The 14,811-nt window shown below is 35.0% G+C and overlaps 1 protein-coding gene across 1 annotated transcript in view; it reads right to left on the bottom strand.

Annotated features, from left to right (window-relative positions):
- The window catches only part of CNGB3 (cyclic nucleotide gated channel subunit beta 3), a 243,675-nt gene that overhangs the window by 227,240 nt on the left and 1,624 nt on the right, over positions 1 to 14,811 (bottom strand). Inside the window, exon 2 of the mRNA XM_029923457.1 lies at positions 9,802 to 9,905. The gene's annotated coding sequence lies outside the window, so the exon portion shown is untranslated. The remainder of the gene's footprint in view (positions 1 to 9,801; positions 9,906 to 14,811) is intronic.

Raw genomic sequence — 14,811 nt, forward strand, 5'->3', positions numbered from 1 at the left:
CTCTGGACAGTCTGCAGGAGGGAGGGATATGTAGACAGGGGAGAGGGGCAGATCTGAGGAAAAGATCCCACATCAGGCATCCCAGGCATCCCAGGCACTGGGGACGTGCAATGGGAAGACAAGTCTCTGTAACATTTGTCTTTGAAAACCAGAGGAAATAAACTTCACGAGTTCTTATCATTGGTGGTGATTAAAACCTGAAACTATTTTACTTTATTTGGATTTATTTTTTGTTTCAAGTTTTCTTTTTAATGTTTATTTTTGAGAGACAGAGAAAATGGGCGGGCGGGGGGCAGAAACAGAGGAAGACACAGAATCTGAAGTGGGCTCCAGGCTCTGAGTTGTCAGGGCAGAGCCCTGCATGGGACACAAACTCACGAACCACAAGATCGTGACCTGAGCCAAAGTTGGACACTTAACACACTGAGCCACCCAGGTGCCGTATTTCAAGTTTTAATTTAAATTCTTGTATTAAAATATGTGTGATATTAGTTTCAGGAATAGAATTTAGTGATTCATCACTTACATACATCACCAGTACTCTACACTCCAAGTGCCCTTTGTAATGCCAATCACCTATTTAGCCCATCTCCCACCTACATCCCCTCCAGCAACCCTCAGTTTATTCTCTAAGGTTTACAGTCTCTTGAGGTGTGTCTCCCTCTCTTTTTTTCCCTTCCTGTATGTTCATGTTTTGTTTCTTAAATTCCACATTAGAGAAATCATATGATATTTGTCTTTCTCTGACTTATTTTGCTTATCATAATAAACTCTAGCTCCATCCATGTCACTGCAAATGGCAAGATTTCATTCTTTTTTGGCTGAGTAATATTCCATTGTGTATATATGCCACATCTTCTTTTTCATTTAAATATCAAAAATTTTAAGTTTATTTTTTGAAAGAGAGAAAAGGCACGATTCAGGTAAGGGCAGAGAGATAGAGAATGACAGAGGGAGAATCTCAAGTAGGCTTCACATTATCAGCCTATTGGTGCAGAGCTCAATGTGGGGCTCCAACTTACAAACGAGGAGATCATGACCTGAGCTGAAGTAGGATGCCAAACCAACTAAGCCACCCAGGCACCCCTGCCACATCTTCTTTATCCATTCATCATTTGAATGGACATTTGGGTTTTTTCCATAATTTGCCTATTGTTGATAATGCTGTTATAAATACTGCGGGTGCATCTGCACCTTCAAATCAGTATGTTTGTATCCTTTGGGTAAATATCTAGTAATGCAATTGCTGGGTCATAGGGTAGTTCTATTTTGAACTTTTTGAGGAAACTCTATACTGTTTTCCAGAGGGCTGTAGCAGATTGCATTCCCATTAGCAGTGTAAGAGGGTTCTGGTTTCTCCACATCCTCACCAACATCCTTTGTGTCCTGTGTTGTTAATTTTAGCCATACTGAAGGTGTGAGATGGTATCTCCTTCTAGTTTTGATTGGTATTTCCTCCCTGATGATGAGTGATATTGAGGATCTTTTCATGTGTCTGTTGGCCATCAGCTTGTCTTCTTTGGAAAAATGTCTATTCATGGAGGCTCTGGGTGGGTCAGTTGGTTAAATGTCTGACTTCAAACAGTTCATGATCTCACCATTCATGAGTTTGAGCCTTGCATCAGGCTCTGTGCTGACAGCTCAGAGCCTGGAGCCCGCTTTGGATTCTGTCTCCTTCTCTTTCTGCCCTTCTGCTCATGTTCTGTTTCTCTCTCTCAAAAATAAATAAAACATTAAAAGAATTTAAAAAATGTCTCTTCATGTCTTCTGCACATTTATAACCTGATTATTTGTATTTTGGGTGTTGAGTTTGTTAAGTTCTTTATATATTTTGGATGGAAACCCTTTATCAGACATGTCATTTGTAAATACCTTCTTTCATTCTGAAGGTTGCCTTTTGGATTTGTTGACTATTTCCTTTACTTACCCTTCAATATAAGCTTTTTATCTTGATTGAGTCCCAATAGTTCATTTTTTGCCTTTGTTTCCATTGCCCCAGAGACATATCTGGTAAGAAGTTGCTATGGCTGAGGTTAAAGAGGTGCTACTTGTGTTCTAATCTAGGGTTTTGATTGTTTCCTGTCTCACATTTAGGTTTATCATCCATTTTGAATTTACTTTTGCGTATGGTGTAAGATGTGGTCCAGATTAATTCTTTGGCAGGTTGCTGTCCAGTCTTCTCAAAATAATTTGTTGAAAAGACTGTCTTTGCCATTGTATTCTTTCCTGCTTTGGGAAAGAGTAGTTGACTGTGTAGTTGTAGGTCCATTTCTGGGTTTCCTATATGTATCTGTTTTTGTGCCTATGCCATACTGTCTCGATAACTACAGCTTTGTAATACAGCTTGAAGTCTGGAATTGTGATGTCTCCATGTTTGCTTCTCTTTTTCAATATTTCTTTGGCTATTTGGGGTCTTTTGGGGTTTTATATAAATTTTAAGATTGTGAAAAATGCTCTGTGAAAACTGCTGGTGGATTTTGATGGGGATTGCATTACATTGTATAGACTGGTTTGGTAGTATGGAAATTTTAACAATAGTTGTTCCTCCAATCCATAAGAAAGGGCAGTTTTTCCATTTCTTTCTGTCATTTTCAATTTCTTTCAAAAGTGTTCTACAGTTTTCTGAGTACAGATCTCTTATCTCTTTGGTTAGGTTTATTCTTAGGTATCTTATGGTTGTTGGCACAATTGTAAATGGGATTGTTTCCCTGATTTCTCTTTCTGTTACTCTTCTGTGTATAGAAATTCAACAGATTTCTATACATTGATTTTGTATACTGTGACTCTGCTTAATTCTTATATCATCAGTTCTAGGAATTTTTTGGTAGAGTCTTTAAAGTTTTTGATAGAGTATCATGTCGTCCATCTGTGAATAGTGAAAAAAGTTAGACTTCTTCCTTGCCTATATGAATGCATTTTATTTCTTTTTGTTGTTTGATTGCTGAACCTAGGACTTCCAGTACTATGTTAAATAACATTGGTGAAAGTGGATATCCCTGTCTTGTTCCTAACTGTAGAAGAATAGCTCTCAGTTTTCCCCCACTGAGGATCTTAGCTGTGGGTCTTTCATATATGGCCTTTATGATGTTGAGCTATGTTCTGTCTATCCATACTTTCTGGAGGGTTTTTATCAATAATGGATCCTGAACTTTGTCTAATGCTTTTTCTACATCTATTGAGAAGATAATATGGTCTTCATCCTTTCTTTTATTAATGTGATGTATCATGTTGATTGATTTGCAAATATTGAACTACCTTTGCAGCCCAGGAGTAAATCACACTTGATCATGGTGAATGATTCTTTCAATGTACTGTTGGATCTCAATCTTATTGAGAATTTTTGCATTCATTTCCATCAGGGATATTGGCCTGTAATTCTCTTTTTTAGTGGGGTCTTTGGTTTTGGAATAAAGGTAATGTTGGCCTCATAGAATGAGTTTGGAAGTTTTCTTTCCATTTCTATATTTTGGAATAGTTTGAGAGGAATAGACAGTAATTCTTTAAATGTTTGGTAGAATTCTCCTGGGAAGCCATTTGGCCCTGGACTTTTATTTGTTGGGATAGTTTTGGTTACTGATTGAATATCTTTGCTGGTTATAGGCCTGTACAAAATTTCTATTTCTTCTTATTTAAATTTTGGTAGTTTTTGAGTTTCTAGGAATTTGGCCACTTCTTCCAGCTTGCCTAGTTTGTTGGCATATAATTTTTCATAATATTCTCTTATAGTTATATTTCTTTGGTGTTATTTGTGATATCTCCACTTTCGTTCATGATTTTATTTATTTGGGCCCTTTTTCTTTTCTTTTTGATAAATCTGGCTAGAGGTTTATCAGTTTTATTAATTATTTCAAAGAAACAACTTCTAGTTTCATTGATTTGTTGTACTGTTTTTTTGTTTGTTTCTATATCATTTATTTCTGCTTTAATCTTCATTATTTTTTTTCTGCTGGTTTAGGCTTTATTTGCTGTTCCTTTTCTAGTTCTTTTAGGTGTAAGGTTTGGGTGTGTATTGGAGAATTTTCTTGCTTCTTGAGTAAGGCCTGTACTGCTATATACTTCCCTTTTGTAATGGCCTGTGCTGCATCCCAAAGGATTGAATAATCACATTTTCACTTTCATTTGTTACCATGTATTTTTAAATTTCTTCTTTAAATCCCTGGTTAACCCATTCATTCTTTACTAGAATGTTCTTTAACCTCTATGTATTTATAGGCTTTCCAAATTTTTCCTTGTTGTTGACTTCAAGTTTCATAGAGTTGTGCTTGGAAAATATGCATGCTATGATATTAATCTTTTTGTACTTTCTGAAGCCTGATTTTTAACCTAGTATGTGATCTATTCTGGAGAATAATCCATGTGCCTTTGAAAGGAATGTGTATTCTGCTGTTTTAGTTTGAAATGTTCGGAATATATCTGTTAAGTCCATCTGGTCCAGTGTGGCATTCAAGGGCATTGTTCCCTTGTTGGTTTTCTGCTTAGATGATCTGTCCATTTCTGTAAGTGGGGTGTTAAAGTCCCCCACTATTGTTTTATTGTTATCAATAAGTTTGTTTGTAATTAATTGATGTATATATTTGGGTGCTTCCACATTGGAGGCCTAAATATTTACAACTGTTATATCCTGTTGGATAGACACCTTTATCATGATAGAGTGGCCTTCTTCATCTTGTTATATTCTTTGGTTTAAAATCTAGTTTGTCTGATACAAGTATGGCTAACCCAGTCTTCTTATGACATCCATAAGCATGATAAATTGTTCTCTACCCTCTCACTTTCAGTCTGGGGTGTCTTTGTGTCTAAAATGAGTCTCTTGTAGGCAGTAGATAAATGGGTCTTTTTTTAACCCATTCTGATACGCAATGCATTCTAATCTAGTATGTAATCTATTCTAGTCCATTTATTTTCAGGGACATTATTGATAGTTATTATTATTGAATTTAGGTCCATTGTATTACCTGTAAAGTCATTGTTTCTGGAGATTTTCTCTGTTCCTTTCTAGTCTTTGTTGCTTTTGTCTTTCTTTCCCACTCAAAGAGTTCCCTTTAATATTTCTTGAAGGGCTGATTTAGTGGTCATGAACTCCTTTAGTTATTGTTTGGGAAATTCTTTATCTCTACTTTCATTCTGAATGACCACCTTTCTGGACAAAATATTCTTGGCTGCATATTTTTCCCATTCAGCACATTGAATATATCATGCACTCCCTTCTGGCCTGCCATGTTTTTGGAGTTTTTTGGTTGTTTGTTTTTTTGTTTTGTTTTGTTTTGGGTTTTTTTTGGTATGTCTGTTGCTAACCTTAATTGTCTTCCCTTGAAAGTTAGGGATTTCTTTTCCTTTGTTGCTTTCAGAATTTTTTCCTTATCTCTGTATTTGCAAATTTTACTACAATATATCTTGGTATTGGCCTGATTTTGTTGAAGTGATGGGAGTTCTGGATTTGGATGTCTGTTTCCTTTCTCTGATTAGGGAAGTTTTCAGCTATAATTTCCTCAAAAAAATATACTACTTTTTCCTTCTCTTCTTTTTCTGGGACTCCTATGATATGAATGCTATTACTCTTATGTAGTCCCTGAATCCCTAGGTCTACACTCATGATCCAATATTTTTCTTTCCCTCTTCTTTTCAGTTTCATTATTTTACATAATTTTATATTCTATATCATTTATTTGTCCCTCTGTTTCTTCCATCCTTGTGGTAATTAGATCCACATGGTTTCACATATTGGTTATAGCATTTTAAAAATTTGAACCGACTGGGTTTTAGGTCTTTTATCTCTGTAGTAAGAGACTCCCTGGTGTCTTCTATACTTTCCTCAAGCTCTGCTAATATCCTTATGCTTGTTATTTTAAATTATGGCTCAGGCATACTATCTATACTAGTTTTGATTAGATCCATGCCCATGACCTTGTTTGTTCTTTCTTATGGGACAAATTCCTCTGTCTTGGCATTTTGTCTAGGTCTCTGTCTTCTGTGTATTAGGAAAGACTGTTATGTTTCCTGTTCCTGACAGTAATAGCTATATTAAGAAGAGGTCCAGGGCCTGGTACTTCAGGATGTGTTTCTGGTGGATGCTGCATGTACTCTGCTATTGTGTTTTGGCTTTCTTTCCCTTGGGTGAGTCCTCTGCAAAGTTTCTCCTTGCCTGCAGTAGGGAGTGTTTAGAATATATCCAGTGTATGGTGCATTTTAACTAAGTGTTTTTTGGTATGTTTGTTCAACTAAGTGTGTTTTGGTATGTTTGTTCAAAGAGGCCAAATCCTGCTTCTACTAGAACTGAAGAGTTGCAGGACTCTATGGTCAGTAGACTTGGTGAGTATAGGGGGGTTTGTGCTGGTCTTCTTGGGTAGGGGCTCGCTGCTGCTATGGCTCTAAAGCACACTTACCCTACTAAAAATGCACCTCCAGAGCACAAGGGGAAAGGCGTTGGTGTAAGTGGCTCAAGCCTTCACTGTGGGCACTCTGCTGCTCACTGAGTCCATCTGTGCTGATGGGTAGGAGCAAAATAGTGTCAGACCACTCTCTTGTCCCTGAAGAAGGGAGTTTGTGTTTTCTGCTATTTAGGAAGCCTCCATAGGGGAGCAAACAATCTCCCCTCATGTCTCCCAGGCATTCTTCAGGTCTCTGACTTCACTCTGGGTCCATGCTGGCTGCCCACCCGGTGGCACAGTGCTCCTATGTTTTATCTCAACACCTGGAAGTTTAAATATCAACAGGCTAGTTTCCGACCAGAGGGTGATAGGAAACTGAGTCCCTGCCCTTAAAGATACAGTATCTCCATCACTTAAGTCCACTTAGGAGACTAAGTGGAAAGGAAAGATCATATGCAAGAATAAGAAAAGCAGGAAGTACAGAAGCAGTAAAATTAAGTACCCCTACAAAACTCAGTCAAGAGATTCATAAAATAAAAGGATGTAAAGTATGACATCATATACCTAAAACCTGAGAGGAATAAAAATTTAGTACTCTCAGAATGGGTTCAAACTTAAGTAATCATCAACTTAATATAGACTGCTATATGCATAAGATGCTACATATAGACCTAATGGTAACCACAAATCAAAAGCCAGTAATAGATATGCAAAAAATAAAGAAAAAGGAATCCAAGTATATCACCAAAGAAGGCCAGAAATCCATGAAGGAAGAGAGCAAAAAAACAGAGAAGAACTATAAGAACAACTGTAAGACAAGTAACGAAATGACAATAAGTACATACTTATCAATAATTACTTTGAATGTAAATGGACTAAACATTCCAATCAAAAGACAGAGGATGATAGAATGGATTTAAAAAAGCAAAGGTCATCTGTTTCCTACAGGAGACTCATTTTAGATATAAAGACACATGCAGATTGAAAATGAAAGGATGGAAAAGCATTTATAATGCAAATGGAAGTGAAAAGAAAGCCTGGGTTGTGATACTTATATACAATAGACTTTAAAACAGACTGTAACAAGGAACACCACATAATCATAGAAGGAACAATCTAACAAGAAATATAACAATTTTTAAATATTTATGCGCCCAACATAAAAGCACCAAATACATAAAACAGTTAATAACAAATATAAAGGAAGCAATCAATAGTAACACAATAATATACTGTACTTACGTCAACAGATAGGTCATCTAAATACAGTATTAATAGGTAAAGAATAGCATTAAATGACACATTGGACCCAATGATCTAATGGATATACTCAGAACATTCCATCCTAAATTAGTGGACTACAAATTCTTTTCAAATGCACAGGGTATATTCTCCAGAATCAATCACATGTTAGGTCACAAAACATGTCTCAAAAACTTCCAAAATATTTAAATCATATCATGCCTTATTTCTGGCCACAACGTTGCAAAACTAGGTATCGACCGCAAGAAAAAAATCTGGAAGGAACACAAATATGTGGAGGTTAAGTAAACATGCTACTAAACAATGAGTGAGTCAACCAAGAAATCAAAGAGGCAATCAATAGATGGAGACAAATGAAAATGAAAATGCAATGGTCCAAAATCTTTGGGATGCAGCAAAAGCAGTTCTAAGAGAAACGTTTATAGCAATACAGATTATCTGTAACATAAGATAAACAAGAAAAATCTCAAATTAAAAACCTAACCTAACACCTAAAGGAGCTAGAAAAAGAATAAATAACACTTAAAAGCATTGCAAGGAAGAAGAAAGAAAGATTAGAGCAGAAGTCAATGTAATAGAAACAAAAGACAGTAGAACAAATCAATGCAACCAGCAATCAGTTCTGTGAAAAGATCAACAAAATTGCTAAACTTTTAGCCAGACTCATTAAAAGAAAAAAGAGAGAGAAAGAATTCAACTAAACAAAATCACAAATGAGAGGAGAAATAAGAACCAACACCAGAGAAATACAAAAAGTTATCAGAGTATATTATGAAAAATTATACATCAACAAATTGGTTAACCTAGAAGAAACACATAAATTCCTAAAATTACAACTTTCCAAAATTGAATCAGAAAGAAACAGGAAATGTAAATCTACAGCATAAGAAGTATGGTCAAAAATATTGTAATAACTTTAGGTGGTGGTGGATGGTAACTACATTAATCATAGTGAGCACTTTGTAATATATATAATTGTTGAATTACTATGTTGTACACCTGAAACTAATATAATATTGTATGTCAACTACTATTAAAAAATTGATCTTATGTATTTTGAGTGTTCCCTACTCCTTTATCCCATTTGATAAATGTCTTTCATATATTGTATAATGTCAATGAATGTAGAAAAATATTCAACTATTATCAAAATCCCTAGTATTTTCAGGTACCTATATGAAATTAGGGTAAAATTAAACATGTATAGACTTTTGGGTCCAAAGCCCAGACATACGGATTCAGTAAGTCAGATACAGGGGTCCAGAATTCTACATTTTAAAAGAGTAGACCAGGTAATTGGTATGAAAAAAGATCCTATTTTGAGAAAATCAGGTTGATAAAGCCTGAATTTCAAATCAACAATTATGAAGGGAATACTGAGATAAGGTGTACTCTAAGCTTTTGAGGCTCATAGCAGAGAAAACAATATACTTGCCCTGAAACATTTCTTCATGCCACATTCATAGATGGATTATTGGAATGAACAGTCCAGTAAGTGGGCAGTAAATTGAGTTAACATTTTCCTTTTTCAATATATGCTCATTATTTCAGCTCACATTAAGAATCATGTTTAGTCTTTTTTAACTATCTCAACTCTGAGAGTTATCCACTGTTAAGAATGTCAAATTTCAAACCACTGATAAATTCTCAAATTAGCGAGGTCTATTTTGTTGCCAGTAAATGAGCAGCACCCACCATGTTCAGGATAGAGTGTTTGGAATATATTTTATACTTATTTTCTCAGTCTATTTTTTTAAAGATTTGTTGTTAAGTAATCTCTATACCCTCTGTTCCCTCTGCTTGAACCCACAACCCTGAGAATAAAAGTGGCATGCTGTACCAATTGGGCTAGCCAGGTGCCTCTTTTCAGTCTCTTTTTGAACTATGGGGGCAAAACTGTTTTCCAAAGTAAGGCCTAATCAACCACTCTGCAATTTCACTCTAGGCCTCCATTTCCAGTGGGCTCTTATCTGACTATGGATTCTAAGAAACTGTGTTTAGATCAAGTACCTTAAGCCTCACTGAAGAAAAACTAATAAATATATTACATATAAGCTCATAATAACTGAGGTCCTATACTTCTGTTGATGGCAGTGGGAGGGACAAATGGAAGAAAACGGGTTAATTTTCCCTGCCAGATGAAGCTGAGAATGAAACATTAAGAACTTACCTTTGGAACGCTGTCCTGGGATCTCCAATTTCACCTCCATCACTAACTGTCAAAGTATCATAGCCAGTCTTCAGATCAAATTATTCAAAAGTTATCTGGATAACCTAGCAACAAATAGAAACAAACATATCAAGTATCACATTATAAATAAAAACAAAAAGAAAGCAATGACAGAAAACACTTAAAATGCACAATGAATATCAGACTATATATATGTAAATATATATACACACATGTGAATTCACACCACAGCAGCAAATCATGTCAGATTATTGATAAAGTTCAATCTTTGTAATAGCATAATTTCTATATGCTGTATTTTACCTTCTGTATTGATTTTCCAATGAACTGCCATGGTTTCTGTTTTAAAACCTTTTTATTTGAAGCATTTGAAGCAGAATTAATGTAAATCTACTCTGAGAAAGCTTTATAAAAAAACACATGTAGGTAGACAGTGGTTTTCCATACATTTAAATCAGGTATACTTTGTTTTATTGTGTTTTACTACATTATACTTCACAGATAGTGTGTTTTGTGGAAACCTAGAGTCAAGCAGGGTTATCTGTAGCATTTTGCTAACAGCATTTGCTTACTTTGTGTCTTGATATCGCATTCTGGTAGTTCTCAAAATATTTCAACTTTTCCATTATTATATTTGTTATGGTAATCTATGATTGGTGATCTTTGGTGTTACTATTGTAATTATTTTGTGGTCCCATGAACTGTGTGCATATAACACAACAAAACATAATTGAGAAGTGTTCTATGTGTTCTTTTTGCTCCACCAACTGGCCATCCTCCCATCCCTTGCCCTCCCTATTCCACACAACAATACTGAAATTAGGCCAGTTAATAAACCTACAATACTGTCCAAGTGTTCAAGTGAAAGAAAGAGTCACATGCTATCACTTTAAATCAAAACCTAGAAATGATTAAGCTTAGTAAGGAAGGCATACTGAAAGCCAAGACTGGTTGGACACTAGACTTCTTGGGTCAGTTAGCCAGTTGTGAATGTCAAGGAAAGTTCTCAGAGGATTTAAAAGTGCTACTCTGGTGAACACACGAATGATGAAAAGGCAAAACAACCAGCTTTATTGATGATATGGAGAAAATCTGAATGGTCTAAAGAGAAGATCAAACAAGCCACAATATTCCCTTAAATCAAAGCTTAATCCAGAGCAAGGACCTCACTGTCTTCAATTCTAAGAAGGCTGAGATGAGGAAGCTGCAGATGAAAATTGTGAAGCTAGTAGCACTTGGTTTGTGAGATTTAAGGAAAGAAGTCATCTCCACAATATAAAACTGCAAGGTTAAGCAGCAAGTGTTGATGTAGAAGCTGTACCAAGTTATCAAGAAGATCTAGCAAAGATAATTATCGGTACGTAGCTACCCCAAACAACCGATTTTCGATGTAGATCAGCCATATATTAGGAAGAAGCTATAGGACTTTCACAGCTAGAGAGGAGAAGTCATTGTCCGGCTTCAAAGGTTCAAAGCATAGACTGACTCTTGGGGCACCTGGGTTGCTCAGTTGGTTAGTGTCCATCTTCGGCTCAGGTCATGATCTCACGGTTTGTGTGTTCCAGCCCTGCTTGGGGCTCTATGCTAACAGCTCAGAGTCTGGAGCCTGCTTCAGATTCTGTGTATCCCTCTTTCTTCCCCTCCCTTGCTCACATTATGTCTCTATCTCAAAAATAAACATTAGAAACATTTAAAAAAAAGATAGGCTGACTCTTGTGAAGAGTTAATGCAAAGTGGAAAACTTTAGTGTTTTCTTATTTTAAGCCACCCAACTTTCAGCAATTAGCATCCTGATCAGTAAGCAGTCATAAATATCCAGGCAAGACCCTCCACCAGGAAAAAAGATTATTATTCACTGAAAGCGTAGATGATAGTTATCATTTTTTACCAATAAAGTATATTTTAATTAAGGCATGTACATGATTTTACACATAATCCTATTTCTTACTTAATAGTCTACAGTATAGTGTAAACATAACTTTTATATTCACTGGGAAAACAGTTATTCATTTGATTTGCTTTATTGTGATATTTGCCTTATTGGGAACTGAGACCACAATATCTCTGAGGTATGCCTATACAAAACATTTAATTAAAAAGCAACAAAATGCACATTCTTCAAGTATACTTGGAACATTCTCCAGGGTAGATCATATTTTAGGCCAGTAAATAAGTCTTAAAACATTTATGAGGTCTGAAATGCTATCAAACATCTTTTTCAACCACAATGGCATGAAACTAGAAATCAATAACATAGAAAAAACTGGTAAATTCACAAATATTTTGAGATTAACCAAAATGCCACTGAACACCAATGAGTCAAAAAAGGAGTCAAAAGAAAAATAAAAGATACTTTGAGACAGATGAAAATTAAAAGTGGCAAACCTTATATAGGATTCATTAAAAGTAGTTCTAAGAGGAAAGTTCATCATGACAAATAAACAAGAAAAATCTCAAATAAACAATCTAAATTTACACTTCAAGGAACTATAAAAAAACAAACCAACAAAGCCAAAGTTAGTAGAAGGAAATAATAAATATCAGAGTGGAAATAAATTAGAGACAAAAGAGACAACAGAAAAGATGAGTGAAACTAAGACTTACTTCTTGAAAAGAGAAACAAAATATGTAAATAAACTTTTAGCTACACTACCCAAGAAAAAAAGAGAGAGGAGCCAAATCAATAAAATCAGAAATGAAAGAAGAAACGTTAGAGTTGGTATCAGAAATACGAAGAATCAGGTTGTTGGGGGTATGGTGAAATACGTTTTGGGGATTAAATAGTACACTTATGTACTATGATAAAAAAATAAATCAAACAAAAAGCTATGCAGTAATATATGTCAATTAAATCTCAATAAAACTGCAAAAAAAATAAATACAAAGAATCGTAAGATAGTACTATGTATCTTGCAGTAGATAGTACTATTTATCTTGCAACAAATTGGACAACCTAGAAGAAATGGATAGATTACTAGAAACATACAACCTTCTGAGACTGGGCCATGAAAAAATAGAAAATATGAACAGACTGATTACTAGGAAGAAGATTAAATAGCAACCAAAAACATCCCAATTAATAAAAGTCCACGATCGGATGGTTTCACTGACGAATTCTACCAAACATCCAATGGAGAATTAATACCAATCCTTCTCACACTTTTCCAAAAAACAGAAGAGGAGGGAAAATTTCCAAACTTGTTTTATGAAGCCAGAATTACCCTCACACCAAAACCAGACAAGGACACCACAAGGAAAGAAATTATAGGCCAATATCCCTGATGAACATAGCTGTAAAAGTTCTCCCCTAAATATTAGATGAAATTCAACAATACACTAAAAGAATCATGCAGCATGATCAAGTGGGATTTTTTCCTAGTATGTGAGGAAAATTAACATCCGCAAAACAATTAATGTACTATGCCATATTAATGAAATGAAGGATAAGAATTATATGATCAACTCAACAGATTCAGAAAAAAACATTTGACAAAATTCAACATCAATTTATCAAAAAACTCTCAACAAAGTGGGAACAGAGAAAACATAGCACAGTATAATAAAGGCCATATACAACAAGCTTTCAGCTAACATTATTTTCAACCATGAAAAGCTAAAAGCCTTTTTTTCCTCAGATAAGGAACAAGACAATAGATGTCCACTCTTGAGCATAATACTATTTGAATATAACCACTTAAATTCCCAGCCAGAGCAATTATGTCAGAAAAAGACATAAAAGCCATCCAAGTTGAAAAGGAAGAAGAAATACTATCACTATTTGCACGTGACATGATACTACATACAGAAAACCTTAAAGACTCCACTAAAAAATTGCTAGAACTAATAAATGCATTCATTAAAGTTGCAAGGATTCAAAATCAATATACAAAAATTTGTAGCATTTCCAGACACTAAAAATGAATTATCAGAAAAAGAAATTGTAAAACAATTCCATTTATAATTGCATCAAAAACAAATAAAATACTTATGAATAAATTTAACCAAGGTGGTGAAAGACCAGTTAACTGAAAATTATAAGATAATCATGAAAGAAATTGAAGACACAAATAAATGGGAAGGCACTCTGTGCTCATGGATTGGGAGAATAAATATTGCTAAATTGCCCATACTACCTAAAGCAATCTATATATTCAATGCAATTACTATCAAAATTCCAATGGCATTTTTTTTTCACAGAAATAGAACAAATAATCCTAAAATTTATATGGAATCACAAAAGACCCCAAAGAGCCAAACAAATTCTGAGAAAGAAGAACAAAATTAGAGATAGCACACTCCCTGATTTCAGAATATATTACAAAGCTATAGTAATCAAAACATTATGGTATTAGCTTAAAATAGAAATATAAGTAGAAGAGAACAGACAGCCAGGAACAAACATATAGATGTGTGTGGTCAATTAGTCTGTGACAAAGGAAGCAAGAATATACAATGGGGAAAGAATAATGTTTTTAATAAATGGTGTTGAGAAAGCTGGACAGCCACATATGAAAGAATGAAACTAGACCACTATTTTATACCATACACAAAAATTAACTCAAAACTGGGATGCCTGGGTAGCTCAGTCCTTTAAGCGTCTTATCTCAGATGGATCTCCTACTCCCCTTAGACTATTTTGTCCATTCTCTGACCCCCTCTCCTCTTGTAACCATCAGTTTGTTCTCTTTATTTGCAGGTGAATAGATATTTTTCTAAAGAGGATATACAAATGGCCTACTGGTACATGAAGACATGCTCAACATCACTAATCACTAATCAAATTTGAATTTGCAAATCAAAAGTATAATATAGATGTCACTTCACTCCTGTTAGAATGGATATTATCCTACTTGACACATCCCCAAAGGCAAGGGAAATGAAAGCAAAACTGAACCCTTGGGACTTCATCAAGATAAAAAGCTTCTGCACGGCAAAGGAAACAATGAAGAAAACTAATAGGCAACCAACAGAATGGGAAAAGATAGTTGC

The sequence above is a fragment of the Suricata suricatta genome, chromosome 15 (genome assembly GCF_006229205.1).
Source record: "Suricata suricatta isolate VVHF042 chromosome 15, meerkat_22Aug2017_6uvM2_HiC, whole genome shotgun sequence".
Taxonomy (NCBI): Eukaryota; Metazoa; Chordata; class Mammalia; order Carnivora; family Herpestidae; genus Suricata; species Suricata suricatta.